At 44.1% G+C, this 17611-nt stretch overlaps 1 long non-coding RNA gene across 1 annotated transcript in view; it reads right to left on the reverse strand.

Moving 5' to 3' along the window:
* The window catches only part of LOC140066161 (uncharacterized), a 59473-nt gene extending 45228 nt beyond the window's left edge, over positions 1-14245 (reverse strand). Inside the window, exon 1 of the long non-coding RNA XR_011848137.1 lies at positions 14170-14245. This is a non-coding gene — a long non-coding RNA (uncharacterized lncRNA). The remainder of the gene's footprint in view (positions 1-14169) is intronic.
* Positions 14246-17611: the final 3366 nt, after the last annotated feature.

Genomic DNA, 17611 nt, shown 5'->3' on the forward strand with positions numbered 1-17611 from the left:
CCCTTGCCAGTGCTGGACAAGCTGCCTGCTCGCCTACTCTCCCTCGCTACTTGTCCCGCAGAACTACGCACTCTGCCGCTAGCGCTGTCAGAAGGGAAATACTGTTTCAGCTTGTGCACCAGGGCCTGCTGGTATTCATGCATTCTCACACTCCTTTCCTCTCCAGGGATGAGAGTGGGAAGATTTTGCTTGTACCGTGGGTCCAGGAGAGTGAACACCCAGTAATCGGTGCTGGAATAAATTCTTTGAATGCGAGGGTCACGGGATAGGCAGCCTAGCATGAAATCTGCCATATGCGCCAGAGTACCAACGCGTAAGAATTCACTCCCCTCACTGGCCTGACTGTCCATTTCCTCCTCCTCCAACTCCTCCAACTCCTCTTCTTCTGCCCATACACGCTGAACAGTGAAGGACTCAACAATGGTCCCCTCTTGTGTCTCGCCAACATTCTCCTCCTCTTCCTCCTCATCCTCCTCCACCTCCACCTCCTCCGATATGCGCTGAGAAACAGACCTCAGGGTGCTTTGGCTATCAACAAGGGAATATTCTTCCCCCGTCTCTTGTGACGAGCGCAAAGCTTCCGACTTCATGCTGACCAGAGAGTTTTTCAACAGGCCAAGCAGCGGGATGGTGAGGCTGATGATGGCGGCATCGCCACTGACCATCTGTGTTGACTCCTCAAAGTTACTCAGCACCTGACAGATATCAGACATCCACGTCCACTCCTCATTGTAGACTTGAGGAAGCTGACTGACCTGACTACCAGTTCTGGTGGAAGTTGACATCTGGCAGTCTACAATCGCTCTGCGCTGCTGGTAAACTCTGGATAACATGGTCAGTGTTGAATTCCACCTCGTGGGCACGTCGCACAACAGTCGGTGAGCGGGCAGTTGGAGGCGGCGCTGCGCTGCCCTGAGAGTGGCAGCATCTGGGCTGGACTTCCTGAAATGCGCACAAATGCGGCGCACCTTCGTGAGCAAATCAGACAGATTGGGGTATGTCTTGAGGAAACGCTGCACTATCAGATTTAACACATGGGCCAGGCATGGCACATGTGTCAGTCTGCCGAGTTGCAGAGCCGCCACCAGGTTACGGCCGTTGTCACACACAACCATTCCCGGCTTGAGGTTCAGCGGTGCCAGCCACAGATCAGTCTGCGCCGTGATGCCCTGTAATAGCTCTTGGGCGGTGTGCCTTTTGTCGCCTAGGCTCAGCAGTTTGAGCACCGCCTGCTGTCGCTTAGCGACGGCACTGCTGCTGTGCCTAGAGCTACCGACTGATGGCGCCGTGCCCACGGATGGTAGTTCGGAGGAGGAGGTGGAGGAGGGGTGGGAGGAGGAGGAGGCATAGTAGGCCTGAAACACCTGGACCGAGGTAGGCCCCGCAATCCTCGGCGTCGGCAGTATATGAGCAGCCCCAGGGTCAGTCTCGGTCCCAGCCTCCACCAAGTTAACCCAATGTGCCGTCAGCGATATATAGTGGCCCTGCCCGGCAGCACTCGTCCACGTGTCCGTGGTCAGGTGGACCTTGTCAGAAACGGCGTTGGTCAGGGCACGGATGATGTTGTCTGACACGTGCTGGTGCAGGGCTGGGACGGCACATCGGGAAAAGTAGTGGCGGCTGGGGACCGAATACCGAGGGGCGGCCGCCGCCATGAGGTTGCGAAAGGCCTCGGTCTCTACTAGCCTATAGGGCAGCATCTCCAGGCTAAGCAATCTGGAGATGTGCACATTAAGGGCTTGGGCGTGCGGGTGGGTTGCACTATATTTGCGTTTCCGCTCCAGCGTCTGGGGTATGGAGAGCTGAACGCTGGTGGATGCTGTGGAGGATCGTGGAGGCGACGATGGGGTTTTTGGGCCAGGGTCCTGGGCAGGGGGCTGACTAGCAGCTGACACAGGGGAAGGAGCAGTGGTGTGCACGGCCGGAGGTGAACGGGCTTGTTGCCACTGAGTGGGGTGCTTAGCATTCATATGCCTGCGCATACTGGTGGTAGTTAAGCTAGTAGTGGTGGAACCCCTGCTGAGCCTGGTTTGGCAAATGTTGCACACCACAGTCCGTCGGTCATCCGGTGTTTCCTTAAAGAACCTCCACACTTCTGAAGATCTAGCCCTCGCCGCAAGAGCCCTCACCACGGGAGCTTCACTAGTTGACAGTGGCGCTGATGCACCAGCTCTGGCCCTGCCTCTCCGTCTGGCCCCACCACTGCCTCTTCCAACCTGTTCAGGTCGAGGACTCTCCTCCGTCTCAGAAGCACTGTGTTCACCCGGCCTCTCAACCCAGCTTGGGTCTGTCACCTCATCATCCTCCGATCCCTCAGTCTGCTCCCCCCTCGGACTTCCTGCCCTGACAACAACTTCCCCACTGTCTGACAACCGTGTCTCCTCATCGTCGGACACCTCTTCACACACTTCCACTACGTCAAGAAGGTCATCATCACCCACAGACTGTGACTGGTGGAAAACCTGGGCATCGGAAAATTGCTCAGCAGCAACCGGACAAGTGGTTTGTGACTGTGGGAAGGGTCCAGAAAACAGTTCCTCAGAGTATGCCGGTTCAAATGGCAAATTTTCCTGGGAGGGGGCAGACTGGGGGGGAGGAGGCTGAGGTGCAGGAGCTGGAGGAGTGGGGATTTCGGTGACATGGGTGGACTGCGTGGAAGACTGACTGGTGGTGGACAAATTGCTCGAAGCATTGTCAGCAATCCACGACATCACCTGTTCGCACTGTTCTGGCCTCAACAGTGCTCTACCACGAGTCCCAGTAACTTCAGACATGAACCTAGGGAGTGTAGCTCTGCGGCGTTCCCCTGCTCCCTCATCAGCAGGTGGTGTCTCACCCCGCCCAGGACCACGGCCTCTGACCCCTGCAGTAGTTGGACGCCCACGTCCCCGCCCTCGTCCTCTACCCCTAGCCCTGGGGTTAAACATTTTTAAAATGAGAGTTATAACTTTTTTTTTTTTTTACTTTTTTTTTTTTTTTTGTGTTTTTTTTTTTTTTTTTGAGTTTTTAGAACCAAACAATCCTATCCTATTGCTATGGCTATTTTCTAGCCAAGTATCAAAGGAAGCACACTACTATGCCAGATGAGATGACACTGAGTTAGTGCCTAATAGAAATCCAACCCCTACTGAATTTTCCCACTTCAGCCTTTGCTATGGATATGTGCGCCACTAAGCGCAGAACACAGCGGTCGCAAGTCTCACTACAAATTGCTCAGAATTGGCAAGTACATGCACTGCAGAAACTAAAGCCACCAGCAGATCAACCAGAAATCAAATATATAGAACGCTACTGTAGGCTTCAAGAAGCTGTTTGTATTCTCCTATGGCTATTTTCTAGCCAAGTATCAAAGGAAGCACACTACTATGCCAGATGAGATGACACTGAGTTAGTGCCTAATAGAAATCCAACCCCTACTGAATTTTCCCACTTCAGCCTTTGCTATGGATATGTGCGCCACTAAGCGCAGAACACAGCGGTCGCAAGTCTCACTACAAATTGCTCAGAATTGGCAAGTACATGCACTGCAGAAACTAAAGCCACCAGCAGATCAACCAGAAATCAAATATATAGAACGCTACTGTAGGCTTCAAGAAGCTGTTTGTATTCTCCTATGGCTATTTTCTAGCCAAGTATCAAAGGAAGCACACTACTATGCCAGATGAGATGACACTGAGTTAGTGCCTAATAGAAATCCAACCCCTACTGAATTTTCCCACTTCAGCCTTTGCTATGGATATGTGCGCCACTAAGCGCAGAACACAGCGGTCGCAAGTCTCACTACAAATTGCTCAGAATTGGCAAGTACATGCACTGCAGAAACTAAAGCCACCAGCAGATCAACCAGAAATCAAATATATAGAACGCTACTGTAGGCTTCAAGAAGCTGTTTGTATTCTCCTATGGCTATTTTCTAGCCAAGTATCAAAGGAAGCACACTACTATGCCAGATGAGATGACACTGAGTTAGTGCCTAATAGAAATCCAACCCCTACTGAATTTTGCCACTTCAGCCTTTGCTATGGATATGTGCGCCACTAAGCGCAGAACACAGCGGTCGCAAGTCTCACTACAAATTGCTCAGAATTGGCAAGTACATGCACTGCAGAAACTAAAGCCACCAGCAGATCAACCAGAAATCAAATATATAGAACGCTACTGTAGGCTTCAAGAAGCTGTTTGTATTCTCCTATGGCTATTTTCTAGCCAAGTATCAAAGGAAGCACACTACTATGCCAGATGAGATGACACTGAGTTAGTGCCTAATAGAAATCCAACCCCTACTGAATTTTGCCACTTCAGCCTTTGCTATGGATATGTGCGCCACTAAGCGCAGAACACAGCGGTCGCAAGTCTCACTACAAATTGCTCAGAATTGGCAAGTACATGCACTGCAGAAACTAAAGCCACCAGCAGATCAACCAGAAATCAAATATATAGAACGCTACTGTAGGCTTCAAGAAGCTGTTTGTATTCTCCTATGGCTATTTTCTAGCCAAGTATCAAAGGAAGCACACTACTATGCCAGATGAGATGACACTGAGTTAGTGCCTAATAGAAATCCAACCCCTACTGAATTTTCCCACTTCAGCCTTTGCTATGGATATGTGCGCCACTAAGCGCAGAACACAGCGGTCGCAAGTCTCACTACAAATTGCTCAGAATTGGCAAGTACATGCACTGCAGAAACTAAAGCCACCAGCAGATCAACCAGAAATCAAATATATAGAACGCTACTGTAGGCTTCAAGAAGCTGTTTGTATTCTCCTATGGCTATTTTCTAGCCAAGTATCAAAGGAAGCACACTACTATGCCAGATGAGATGACACTGAGTTAGTGCCTAATAGAAATCCAACCCCTACTGAATTTTCCCACTTCAGCCTTTGCTATGGATATGTGCGCCACTAAGCGCAGAACACAGCGGTCGCAAGTCTCACTACAAATTGCTCAGAATTGGCAAGTACATGCACTGCAGAAACTAAAGCCACCAGCAGATCAACCAGAAATCAAATATATAGAACGCTACTGTAGGCTTCAAGAAGCTGTTTGTATTCTCCTATGGCTATTTTCTAGCCAAGTATCAAAGGAAGCACACTACTATGCCAGATGAGATGACACTGAGTTAGTGCCTAATAGAAATCCAACCCCTACTGAATTTTCCCACTTCAGCCTTTGCTATGGATATGTGCGCCACTAAGCGCAGAACACAGCGGTCGCAAGTCTCACTACAAATTGCTCAGAATTGGCAAGTACATGCACTGCAGAAACTAAAGCCACCAGCAGATCAACCAGAAATCAAATATATAGAACGCTACTGTAGGCTTCAAGAAGCTGTTTGTATTCTCCTATGGCTATTTTCTAGCCAAGTATCAAAGGAAGCACACTACTATGCCAGATGAGATGACACTGAGTTAGTGCCTAATAGAAATCCAACCCCTACTGAATTTTCCCACTTCAGCCTTTGCTATGGATATGTGCGCCACTAAGCGCAGAACACAGCGGTCGCAAGTCTCACTACAAATTGCTCAGAATTGGCAAGTACATGCACTGCAGAAACTAAAGCCACCAGCAGATCAACCAGAAATCAAATATATAGAACGCTACTGTAGGCTTCAAGAAGCTGTTTGTATTCTCCTATGGCTATTTTCTAGCCAAGTATCAAAGGAAGCACACTACTATGCCAGATGAGATGACACTGAGTTATTGCCTAATAGAAATCCAACCCCTACTGAATTTTCCCACTTCGGTCTTTGCTATGGATATGTGTGCCACTAAGAGCTAAACACAACGGTAGCAAGTCCCCCTGCTAATTCCTCACAAAATGGTAAAAGATGCAAATTAAAATAAAAAAAGTAGAACGTTATTGTAGCCCTAAGAAGGGCTGTTGGGTTCTTTGAGAATCACTCCTGCCTAACAGTAAGCTAATAGAACACCCTAACGCTTTCCCTGACCAGCAGCAGCTCTCTCCCTAGCGGCATCCAGACACAGAATGATCCGAGCAGCGCGGCCAGCGGCTAGTCTATCCCAGGGTCACCTGATCTGGCCAGCCAACCACTGCTATCGACGTGTAAGGGTACCACGTCATGCTGGGTGGAGTGCAGAGTCTCCTGGCTTGTGATTGGCTCTGTTTCTGGCCGCCAAAAAGCAAAACGGCGGGAGCTGCCATTTTCTCGAGCGGGCGAAGTATTCGTCCGAGTAACGAGCAGTTTCGAGTACCCTAATGCTCGACCGAGCATCAAGCTCGGACGAGCATGTTCGCTCATCTCTAGTCAAGATGCCTTTTTACACCTAAATAACATTGATGGTTATGTTATATAGAATGTTTCCCATAAATCTCTTACTCATGCCATCCCTTCTTTTCCTTGATTGAACATGATGGACATCTGTCTTTTTTCAACCGTATAAACTATGATACTATGATACAATGACAGAGCTACAAATTGTGTAACTGATTAAAATGGCGCACAAAACCTACAAGAGTCTTTAGTTCTCTTTCACATCAGTGTGTAATGGACTGTATGACATATTCATGTTCTCCCCAGAGCTTTTATATGGAGTGCCTGTAATTTTTTTTAGGACCCGTGACTGAATTCCCACTAGTTCCTAATTTCATGCATAATATTACCACGCAGTAATAATCTCTCTACACACGGCAAATAGTCCTGCAAATTACTCCCAAATGCATGTTTTGCCTTTAAATCCTATAGGTATTTTAATTGAAGCCTGATGTAAAATGCTTGAAAGCGAAGCCGTCCTCATGACTTCTGAATAGTTTCCAGAGGTCACTTGTACCTCGGCTTGTGGAAATCTCGCCTACCCAAGCTATAAATACATATAATGTTGGGTTTATTCATGATGATTGGAGGGATTTTTAATACTCCCATTTTTTAAATGTAATTACTTCCTTTATCCAGAATGGTATTTGATATTCCCAGATTTCTGACACAATGGAAGGTTACTGTAGGTAGCATTTCAGGAGCCTCTATTCTCTGTGCTTTGAAGATATGACCAATGTGATCATCTCCAGCACATCATGAGAACAATAAGCCCATGGTGCCATAAATTGAAGCTTTATTCTGCTGACAACTCCTGCAAAGTAACTGTGGAGAGTAGAGGTCGCCAGCTGCTCCGTAGGAAGGGGGTCGTTCAAAATCACAAGTATCCAAATCCACTTGGACATGTACTCACAATGTGTCAGTGACCCCTATATATAATGCCGCCACACTGTACACTGGAGTCCTGACATAGACCTGTGTAGCTTCACACAGAGCACAGGGCAGGTGAGTGGTGCACAGCAGAGCTGGATGGATTCCATATGGCGCCATCATGTTCTCATCTGGAAATAATCCTGATGTAACCATGGGGCAACAGAGTCCCTCACTGGTTAGCACTCTGGTCTGGAAGCAGTCCTGAAGTTAAATCCAGGGAAGAATAACAACTGAAGGGAGTATGGGAACTCAAATAGGACTAACTAATTAATAATTAACTAATAGAGGACTTGGGAGTTTTAGCGGTTGTAGCCATTTTTTGGGCATTGCTTTTTTTATTTCTCTGTCAATGTTACTGCATGAAAAATATGTTTTATTCCTGGAAGAAGATGATAGATAGATTATTAATCCCAACTTTATTAATCCCAAAGGGAAATTTCAAGCTACTTCAGCATTAAAAGACGCCAAAAAGGATAGACAAGCAAACAACATATCATCCTATTTACACAATACAAAAACAATAACCACACACCACCCTCATCTGCCCAGAATCAACAGACACCATCAAGCTCTTTGTTATACAATGCAATTGTGAATGGTATAAAGGATCTTAAATAACATTCTTTACAGATCTTTATCTGAATAAGGCCCCTTTTAAACTTGCGAGTGTGTTGAACTTGCATCACGCTCGCAACGCGTGCTGCTCGGATCGCTTGGCCCAAACACTGGGAGTGAACTGACATGCTGAGTTCAGTTTCGGTTTGCAGCATTCGGGCCGTGCGATTCGGGCAGCATGCGTTGTGAGTGTGATACAAGTTCATCGCATCACACTTACAAGTGTAAGAGGGGCCTAAATCTTGCACTAAAATGACTTTTCCTAGCCATGAGTAACACAAAAAGAGGAGGATCTGGTTTGCTTATTAAACTTTTGAATTTCGCCTTAATTCTAACTTCTATTGCACAATTTAAAAGATTCCAGCTTACCCTTGTCCATCCTATTAATATCTCTGACACACATTCCTGATCCGAAGCATGCCAAACAATAAAAAAAAAAAAATTAAAAAAATAAAGCTGTCACAGTATCATAAAACATGCAGAGTAATTTATTGCGGACATCAAATGATCGTGATTTATGCAAAAAGAACAACCTAGAGAGGCTCTTTTTTCAGAATTAACTTTCCGATCTAAATTCTTATCCAGATCGAAAACCAAATATTTGTATGCAACAACTTCCTCCACTTCAGACCCCTGGATTACAATAGGTTAAGACCAGATATACATCTGATTAAAGTCCCCCCCCCCCCCCATCTTGTTCAAATCAAACGTTTGTGCAGCAGAAAGTTTCATTTGTGCTGCTATCGTTTTTTAAGATATTGATAAAAGTTTCCAGAGGTCATCAGAGGTCATCCAGCCCCCCCCCCCCACGTTGCCCAAATTAAACAAAACTGGTGCCAATCAATTGTGCTACATTTGTGCTGCTCAAATTTTTTTTGTTCTGCTTTTGTTTTGAATACATAAACAAAATTGTAAAGGTCAAAAAAACAGTTTCCACCCACATTGACCGAATCAAACAAAAATGGTGTCAAACGTTAGTGCTACGCATGTGCTGGTTTGTGCAGCAAAAATTTTCATTTGTGCTGCTATCATTTTTAAGGTATGTTCCCCGAAAGTTCATTGTCCGACAATCGTGCACCCAATATCCTGCATGTGTTGCTTCTCCGCTCCGGTCCGCCGGAGTTCACCATCTTCTTCCCGGAGTATGTAAGTGCATTGTATTGCGACACAATTTGAAAGTTAAATCCCGCACTCAGTCCGAATCGGTCGGATCGTCCGACAGCACACCCCCTGATTTCTGTCGCATGAAAGCCAGCGCAGATGCGCCACAATCCGATTACGTGCGACACAATCCCCTGTTAAATACCTGTCACAGCCTGCAAACCCCAAAATGCCAGAAAATCCGACAAAAGTGCAGCCGTGGACCCTTAGTAAATAAGCCCCTATATTCTGTTATATTTCCAAGATCTGTTACAGCATGCCAGTGGCACATTGGGGCACATTTACTTACCTTTCCACGTCGTGATCCCGATAATTATCTGTGGATAAGAGTTTGTACTCAACAGTGTGGCATTGTTCCTTTGTAAACTTGCAGCAATGTATCCTTCTTTTATTGGCAACCAAACAAGCTATTGCTTCGGGCATGGGAGAAACCTAGTCTTGAGTTCTCTGAGGTTAAGAGAATATTAAACTGGTATATGGGGCGAGAATCAAGAACAGAAAAATACGCAGGCACAGCCAACACCAGGTTCGGATAAGGCAGCGTGGTGGAGAGGACAGGGGGTATGTAGGCATATGACTACACCAGGGTGGTGCTCAATCCTGAAGGCAACAACAGTCCAATAGGTATAAGCAAAAGATGAGATGGCACTCACCGGTGGTGGAAAAGTCTTCTTTATTTGTGCAGAGACATATACAGGGAGGCACACAGTGCCGCTATGCCGACGGGCCGTTTCACGCCGCTCAGCGCTTTCTCCATTGCCTGTATATCCCATATCCCGGTACACAGGACACGCTGCAATCTCATCTCCAACCACCAAGACCTTGACCTAATCCTAGTCCTAATCCTAATCTTAGAAGTGTCATTTATAGATGTTTGATGCTCTGTGTGTTTTTTCCTTTTTGTTCCTGACATATACTGCCATTGATGCTAGCACCCATCCCGGCTGTTACCGGTAAGTGTTTGCTGCAATATGCAGCAAACACTTTCTGGCTATGGACTGCACTCAGCTCATGAGCCCTCTCCATTACCCTGCAGCCGACCCGTGACATACTATTATGTCACGTGTCGGTAAGGGGTTACGGAGAAGGGGGGCCCCATGCAGAAATCCGTTATGGGGCCCAAGCTCTCCTAGTTAAGTTGTGTCCCTGATGACCTGGTCTTCTAGTTGGGACTATGTGCACTCTTCCCACTATGCAACCCCACTTCTTTCCGTTTAGGTCCCATTGCTGTAGCGGGTCCACATGCCCAGAAATACCCACCCCTTTACTATTGTTTTTCAATTGTTTATTATTTAGTTTTATGCTGATCTGTTTTATGGACTCCTCTGACCCTTGAGTGCAACCTAATTCTGATGTATTACGTGCCTTTCAGCACTTTCTTCCATATTTACCGCTCTTTAAATGCTTTATTTATTGTTTTCTTTGGTGCTCACCTGCACCACCTGTTTTCCATTTCAATATAAATCTAAAATATTGTTTACCTAGTCATAAATTTTAACATTTAACAGACCTGTGTTATCTCATAGCTAAAACATGGACTGAAAGACAGAAGAATGAGGGTTGAAAAGTCAACAGTGCGGTCCGGAAGTCCGAATTTGGCCAAATTCTAAAGGATCAGGTATTATTTTTCTGACAAATATCCAGACATCTGGAAAAAGGGCACTACAAGAGCTGCAGTACATATAATATATGCACAACAAATCCCCCTGCCAGCTACATTGATATTGTTCTTGATATCCTACTCGTCAACGTAACTTTTGCAGCTTCAATTAACCATGCTTCGTGTAGGGAACAAATAGCAGATGTTTCTTGTTCATAGTTGGTGAAAGCAACTGAATGTAAACTGCTATATGGTCAAAGACAGAAAAGTGGTCATGTCTAAGTGGTGATGCCATCTGTACAGCATTACTGGACTCTCAGTTAATTAGAAATAGTGCAGAACAGATGACATCCGGTATCTGGGTGGTGTTTCTTATAGATGTGTTTGTTTGTGTTAAAAAAGCCTCAAAAATGAAATGAAAATCTGTATTTTCCACCACTGGTAATTCTATGGAAGTTCACAGTGCTGGGCAGCAAGTTCAGTGGAAACCTGAGCCAATACACATATAGATCTATCATGCATCAATAAATGGAACCTGTAAACAGATTTTACCTCACAAAACTACCCTCAGGAAGACTATGAATTAACCTTTCTGTAATTATCCTTCCTGTAATTCCCTATTTTATGTTAAAACTCCCCCAGTTAACTAAAAAATTGTCTAAAATTACATGCAATGAGATAAGGTCTTCCCAAGGTCCTGAAACTGCAGATTGAATGCAGACATCCTTTATTCTCCTGATTGTAGTACCAGATGTAGGAAGTGATTCCAGACTTGTAGGGGTTATAATATCCATACAGCCCATGACACAATTTTTGTGCCATAGACCACACCCATTGACCTGCTTATTGCCCCATCCTCAAGCATAGAGTACCTTTAACCTTAATGGTTATCCACATAGTACATTGCCCCCTTCTTGTGGCCAACCTCCCTAGGCCGAGGTTCTCTACAAACAGTGGAACCAGGGCCGCCACATACAGTGCTCAAAAGGGGGGAAAGAACTTGTAGGGAAATAGCTTGTGACACCAGTCAGGATGTTCGACCGGAATACTGACTTGGGCCCCTGGGAGATGTTGTGGGTCAGCCTGATGTTTAACCCTTCCCCACATGCTTACCTTGGATCCAGACCAAGTGCTGAATCTACCATTCATCATCCAGCACAGCCACCTTGGCAAGCAAAGTTGTATTGCTCTAGCTTTCTGTACTGCTCCCCTCCTCCCCCTCATATGGTGACCTCCTTTTCTCCACCACCCTAATATTGTGCCCTACCCCCATTCCCATCATATTGTGGCCCCTTGTCCTCCATCTTTTTTATATTGTGACCCCCTGTCCTATCCCTCCCTTATATTGTGGTCTCCTATCCACTGTCCCTTTTATATTGTGGCCCCTCCTCCTGTAGAAAACAACAGTAGAAAACAGTAAAAAAACCTTTGTTATTTACCCTTCCCTTGTTCTCTCGCAGCAGTCCTGCCTCCTCTTTTCCTGGGCTCTAAGCTGACTGGGAGGAGGGGCGGGCTAGCCTAGGGGAGAAGCTACTTCCATATACTAAAGAGAAGCAGTATGGAAGCTGCAGGAAGCTGATCTCACCTCCTCTTGTTCTCAATGCCTTGGCTGCTTTGCAGCTCTAATGTACAGGACCAGAAGGTGGCAGGACAAAGTAGGACAATCTTCCAACCACCCGGGATGGCGGGAAAGTGGTGAAAAATAGAGACTCTCCTTGTGAATCCATTTGGGAGCTATGACTATAATGAGCCATGGACCTCTGTGGCCAGGGGCGTAACTAGGAGAGGCTGGGCCCCATAGCAGATTTCTGCATGGGGCCCCCCTTCCCCTTAAAATATATATATATGGCAGGCACACGTCGGGCGCGCTGGAGAGGAGAGGTGAGCGCGGCTTACCCCTCCCCTCTCCATAGAGAATAGAGCCGCATGGTCGTTCTTACGGCCATAGATTGAGCACGCTCTATCTCTTTTGCTCAAAACAGTGAGTACTCATTGTGCTCACCGTGCCGAGACCTGGCGTATAGAAGCTTATGGGGGAAGTATATCCGGCAGCAAATCTGCGGCCAGATATACATCCCCCATATGTTCTTGGGAAGGTACCCCTATACAGACATGTTTATACAATTACACACATTTATACACTGATATATACACACCTTTATATACACACATAAAGTTCTACACTCGTATACTCACACCCTTATACATACAAGCATTCACTTATACACACATTTATGCACTCATATACATTTATACACTAATACACAGAGTATATACAAACTCATACAGTATACACATTATATACATATAATACATTTACAATACACACACACACATATATATATATATATATATACATATATACATACATACACAAATACAGTATACACTGACCATATATACACATACATGCAGGATAAAAACACCATATACACACATGCTGCATATACATACAGAATATACACATACATTCAGTATATACAGCATACATACTTACCACATACAAAAACACACATCATATATATATATATATATATGCTAATATAAATACATGCATGTAAAAATACAGTATTTGCTTCAATGCATTTATACACAGTATATACATGTATACATAGTAGATGCATATATACACATATACATAGGATTTACATATATATATATATATATATATATATATATATATATATATACGGAATATGCATAAACAGTATATATATATATATATATATATATATATATATGTATACACAGTATATATACAATATATACACATATACACAGTATATACACACATATACACAGTATATATACAATATATACACATATACACAGTATATATACACATATACACACATATACACAGTATATATACACAGTATATACACACATATACACAGTATATATACACAGTATATACACACATATACACAGTATATATACACAGTATATACACACATATACACAGTATATATACAATATATACACATATACACAGTATATATGCAATATATACACAGTATATACACAATATATACACATATACACAGTATATATACACATATACACACATATACACAGTATATATACAATATATACACATATACACGTATATACACAGTATATACACAATATATACACATATACACAGTATATATACACATATACACACATATACACAGTATATATACAATATATACACATATACACGTATATACACAATATATACACATATACACAGTATATATACAATATATACACATATACACAGTATATATACAATATATACACACATAAACACAGTATATACACACATATACACAGTATATATACAATATATACACATATACACGTATATACACAGTATATATACAATATATACACATATACACAGTATATACACATATAAACTGTATATACACTGTATATACACATACACTGTATATACACATACACTGTATATACATATACACTGTATATACATATACACTGTATATACATATGTACACAGTATATGCATATAAATACATATATACATACAGATAAATACATATATACATACAGATAAATACATCTGTATATACTTACCTTTTAGGAAGTTTGTGGGCTGTATGGGTGTTCAGGCAGGTGTTCAGGTGGGTGTCCAGATGCATTCAGACGGCGGGGGGGGGGGCCGAGCGGGGGAAGGGGGGGGCGCGAGCGGGGGAAGGGGGGGGCGAGCGGGGGAAGGGGGGGCGCGAGCGGGGGGCGAGCATGGGAAGGGGGGGCGAGCGGGGGAAGGGGGGGCGAGCGGGGGAGGGGGGGGGGCGAGCGGGGGAAGGGGGGGGGGGCAGAGAATCAACTGTGTCGCCCTGCAGGCTGATGAGCGGGCAGGTCAGGGAGATGAGGGGGGCGGGTCAGAGAGGTGGCTGGGGGGCGGGTCAAGGATATGAGCAGGCAGGGATCCCGGAAAGAGGCGGGCGGGCTCAGGAGACGTGTAGATGCACAGAGAGGGAGGGGCCCGGGGGCACGATCCGGCACTGCAGCCCCGGAACACTTACCCCAGGCCGTGGCAAAGCACTGCAGGGAGCGTGCATCCCCGGGCCCCTGAACCTCACGGGCCCCGTAGCAACCGCTACGGCTGCTATGGCGGTAGTTACGCCACTGTCTGTGGCATCACATGACCAAGGACAGATTTCTATCCACATTAAGTAAACAATGAAGATTTCTATAGAATGACAGCAAGCAGGGACCTATAGAATTGTGAAGAAATTACATGTAGAATATATTAAACTTGTATAACTTTTCTTTACACAAACAATATAAATTATTTTGTGACAGTCTACCACCCCACAATAAAGTCATGGCTTCATTGATATGGTGACAATTAAGATAATGTGAACACTGTTCAGTAGAGAATTAAAATATAGGCGGCTGCCCGGGGCCCAAGCCATCTAGGGGGCCCATGGCCACCTTATCTACACACCAAATGTTATAATGAGAAAGAACGTCATGAAATCCTCGTACATCTGTTCAATACACATGTACACAAGAGCCATTTCAGGACCATTTCAGGAGCAAGCAGAAGGGATGGATCCTCCATTCCCACGGAAGTGATTCCAGACTTCTAGGGGCTATAATATTCATACAGCCCAGGGCCCTTGGTGGTCTTACTCCACCCCTGACACTTTTATAGAGTCTTTATTTCCAAATGTGCCCTAATATCCCCTAGTGGTGTTAGGGTGTCGGTAGCCCGTTATATCTTTGCCCTTTGATATTGATATTCATGTATGTACCCCTTACATACAGGGGTAATCTCAAAGGTTTTGGGATTTCTAAAAATAAATATATTACATTGTTTTATTTTTCTATTTCAAGAGATCTTCTAGTCTTTCTGTGTAGAGATGAGCGAGTATACTCGTCCGAGTATACTGCTTGGTCGAGTATTAGCATACTCGGACCGGCTCGTTACTCGGACGAGTATCTCGCCGTCTCGAGATCGAGCATTTAATTAAGCGAAGAACAGTATTTTTATTACATAATAAAATATTCCAGATGTTTACTGATGTTTTGCTTGTAAGAACACATTGAAATAACACTATTCTTCACTTTCCAGGTGTTCGCGCTTGTCTCCTGCTAAGTTAGGGGATGTTCGGAACCTATCGGGAGATACGTGCGCAAACCTGCAATGTGAAGAATAGAATTAAAACATTAAAAACAGTGAATACAGGAGCATTTAAGTGCAGAACACATTGAAAGAACACTATTCTTCACATTCCAGATGTTCTGAACATCTCCTAACTTAGCGGGAGACACGCGCGCACACCTGCAAAGTGAAGAATAGTGTTATTTCAATGTGTTCTTACAAGCAAAACATCAGTAAACATCTGGAATATTTTATTATGCACTGTTCTTTTAATGTTCTCTTACAAAAAAAAATGCTCGGGTCTCCCATTGACTTTAATGGGGTTCGTTATTCGACACGAGCACCCGAGCATCTCTATTTCTGTGTAATCCATTGTCAGTGCCTTCCTGTTACTTCATCCAGTCTAATTGTGCCCCCCTGTGTCTTTTAATAGAAAGTACAGTCAGGTTTGAAGTATATGCAGAATCTTTGTGCTACTAAATGAGTGTTGGCTGTTTGAAGTCACCAAACTCAAAAAATGCTTTATATAAAAAGTAGAAATACAGCTCACCAAATTCAACCAAAAGCCTTAGCATTTTCTTGCCTATATCTTTTCTGAAAATCAACAGATCCTCAAAAATATGCTTCTATAAAATAAGCAATGCATCCACAAAGTTGTTCAAAGTTTGCTGTTTTCTTGGACTGGTAGTTTAGTTTTTGTGGTTTATACCCAACCTAGCCACTGTTTCTTGCCTCTGCAGCAGCTAAAAAGAAATATATTAATTTAATGGACCCAAAGTGGTTTCATACCAATCTCAAGCTGACCCCGACTTACCCTTCCCCACCCACCCCACTCTTCAAATGTTACTACCAAGGGGCATTGCTAGGGTCATAAGAGATCTGGGGCACGGCCCCCTATGCATATGTACAGATTTCTATTAGTGTCTTCTTCTGTACCCCCACCCCAACCAAGGAGGAACTGTGGGGCATAATATGAGGGGTAGGTGAAGCTGGAAGCAATGTGAGAGGGAATGGGGGTTACTAATGAGGGGAATTATACTGTTTGGGGATGGAGTAAGGGGCTGGGCAAAATGCATGGCTAAGGGAAAAAGAAATCTTTTACCTCTACAAAAGTTGGGAGCTATAACATATCAAAAATCTTCACTTGCTGTTTTGTGGTGTAACGGATGTTCATTCATATTCCATTTTTGTTAAAGGCTAGTTATATTTGCTTCAGACATTTTGAATGTAACCATATATTTCTTTGATTGACATAAATATAAGTGTAATCCATATTGTTTGGAAATAATAAGAATTATTTTGTCTGTATGCCAGGAAAAACATATTGGGGCTCGTTTACTAAGGGTCAGCGGACTGCACAAAATGCTGGATATATTCCGACGATTACCGTTTTTTGCTGCATTTAAAAGGGTATTGTGGCGCATGCGATCGGATTTTGTCGTTCACTTCACCTACATTATTAATTTCTAGACATAACTAGTTAGAAAGTTACTTCTACTTTTATATGATATATTCTGTGGTTACAAATTCTCCTAGATAGAACTGCACCTCTTGCTAGGAGGTCAAGATTATTGACAAAAGTCACCGGCTGTGTTTATTTCTACGTCAGTCATTACCTGGCATAGAATAAACTCTGCACAGCATCCCGGCAGTAGCCTCTTGATGTATCCCTCTGCGACTATGCAGCGGCGGACCTATGATAAATATGCCCCTGTGAGTTCTTTATACATTTTCCTGCTCAGTTACATTGTTGGCTCATTCACTTTAACGGAGCTGTGTTGGTGTTTTCTCCATAGTCGGTGACTGCAAATACAAATTAACTGTAAAAATGAAAAATTAACCTAGGAGATGCACAAAAGGAGGAGAGTACAAGTGGGAGACACAAGGGTGTTATTATCAGATTGA

The sequence above is a fragment of the Engystomops pustulosus genome, chromosome 6 (assembly GCF_040894005.1).
Source record: "Engystomops pustulosus chromosome 6, aEngPut4.maternal, whole genome shotgun sequence".
In the NCBI taxonomy this organism is placed as follows: domain Eukaryota; kingdom Metazoa; phylum Chordata; class Amphibia; order Anura; family Leptodactylidae; genus Engystomops; species Engystomops pustulosus.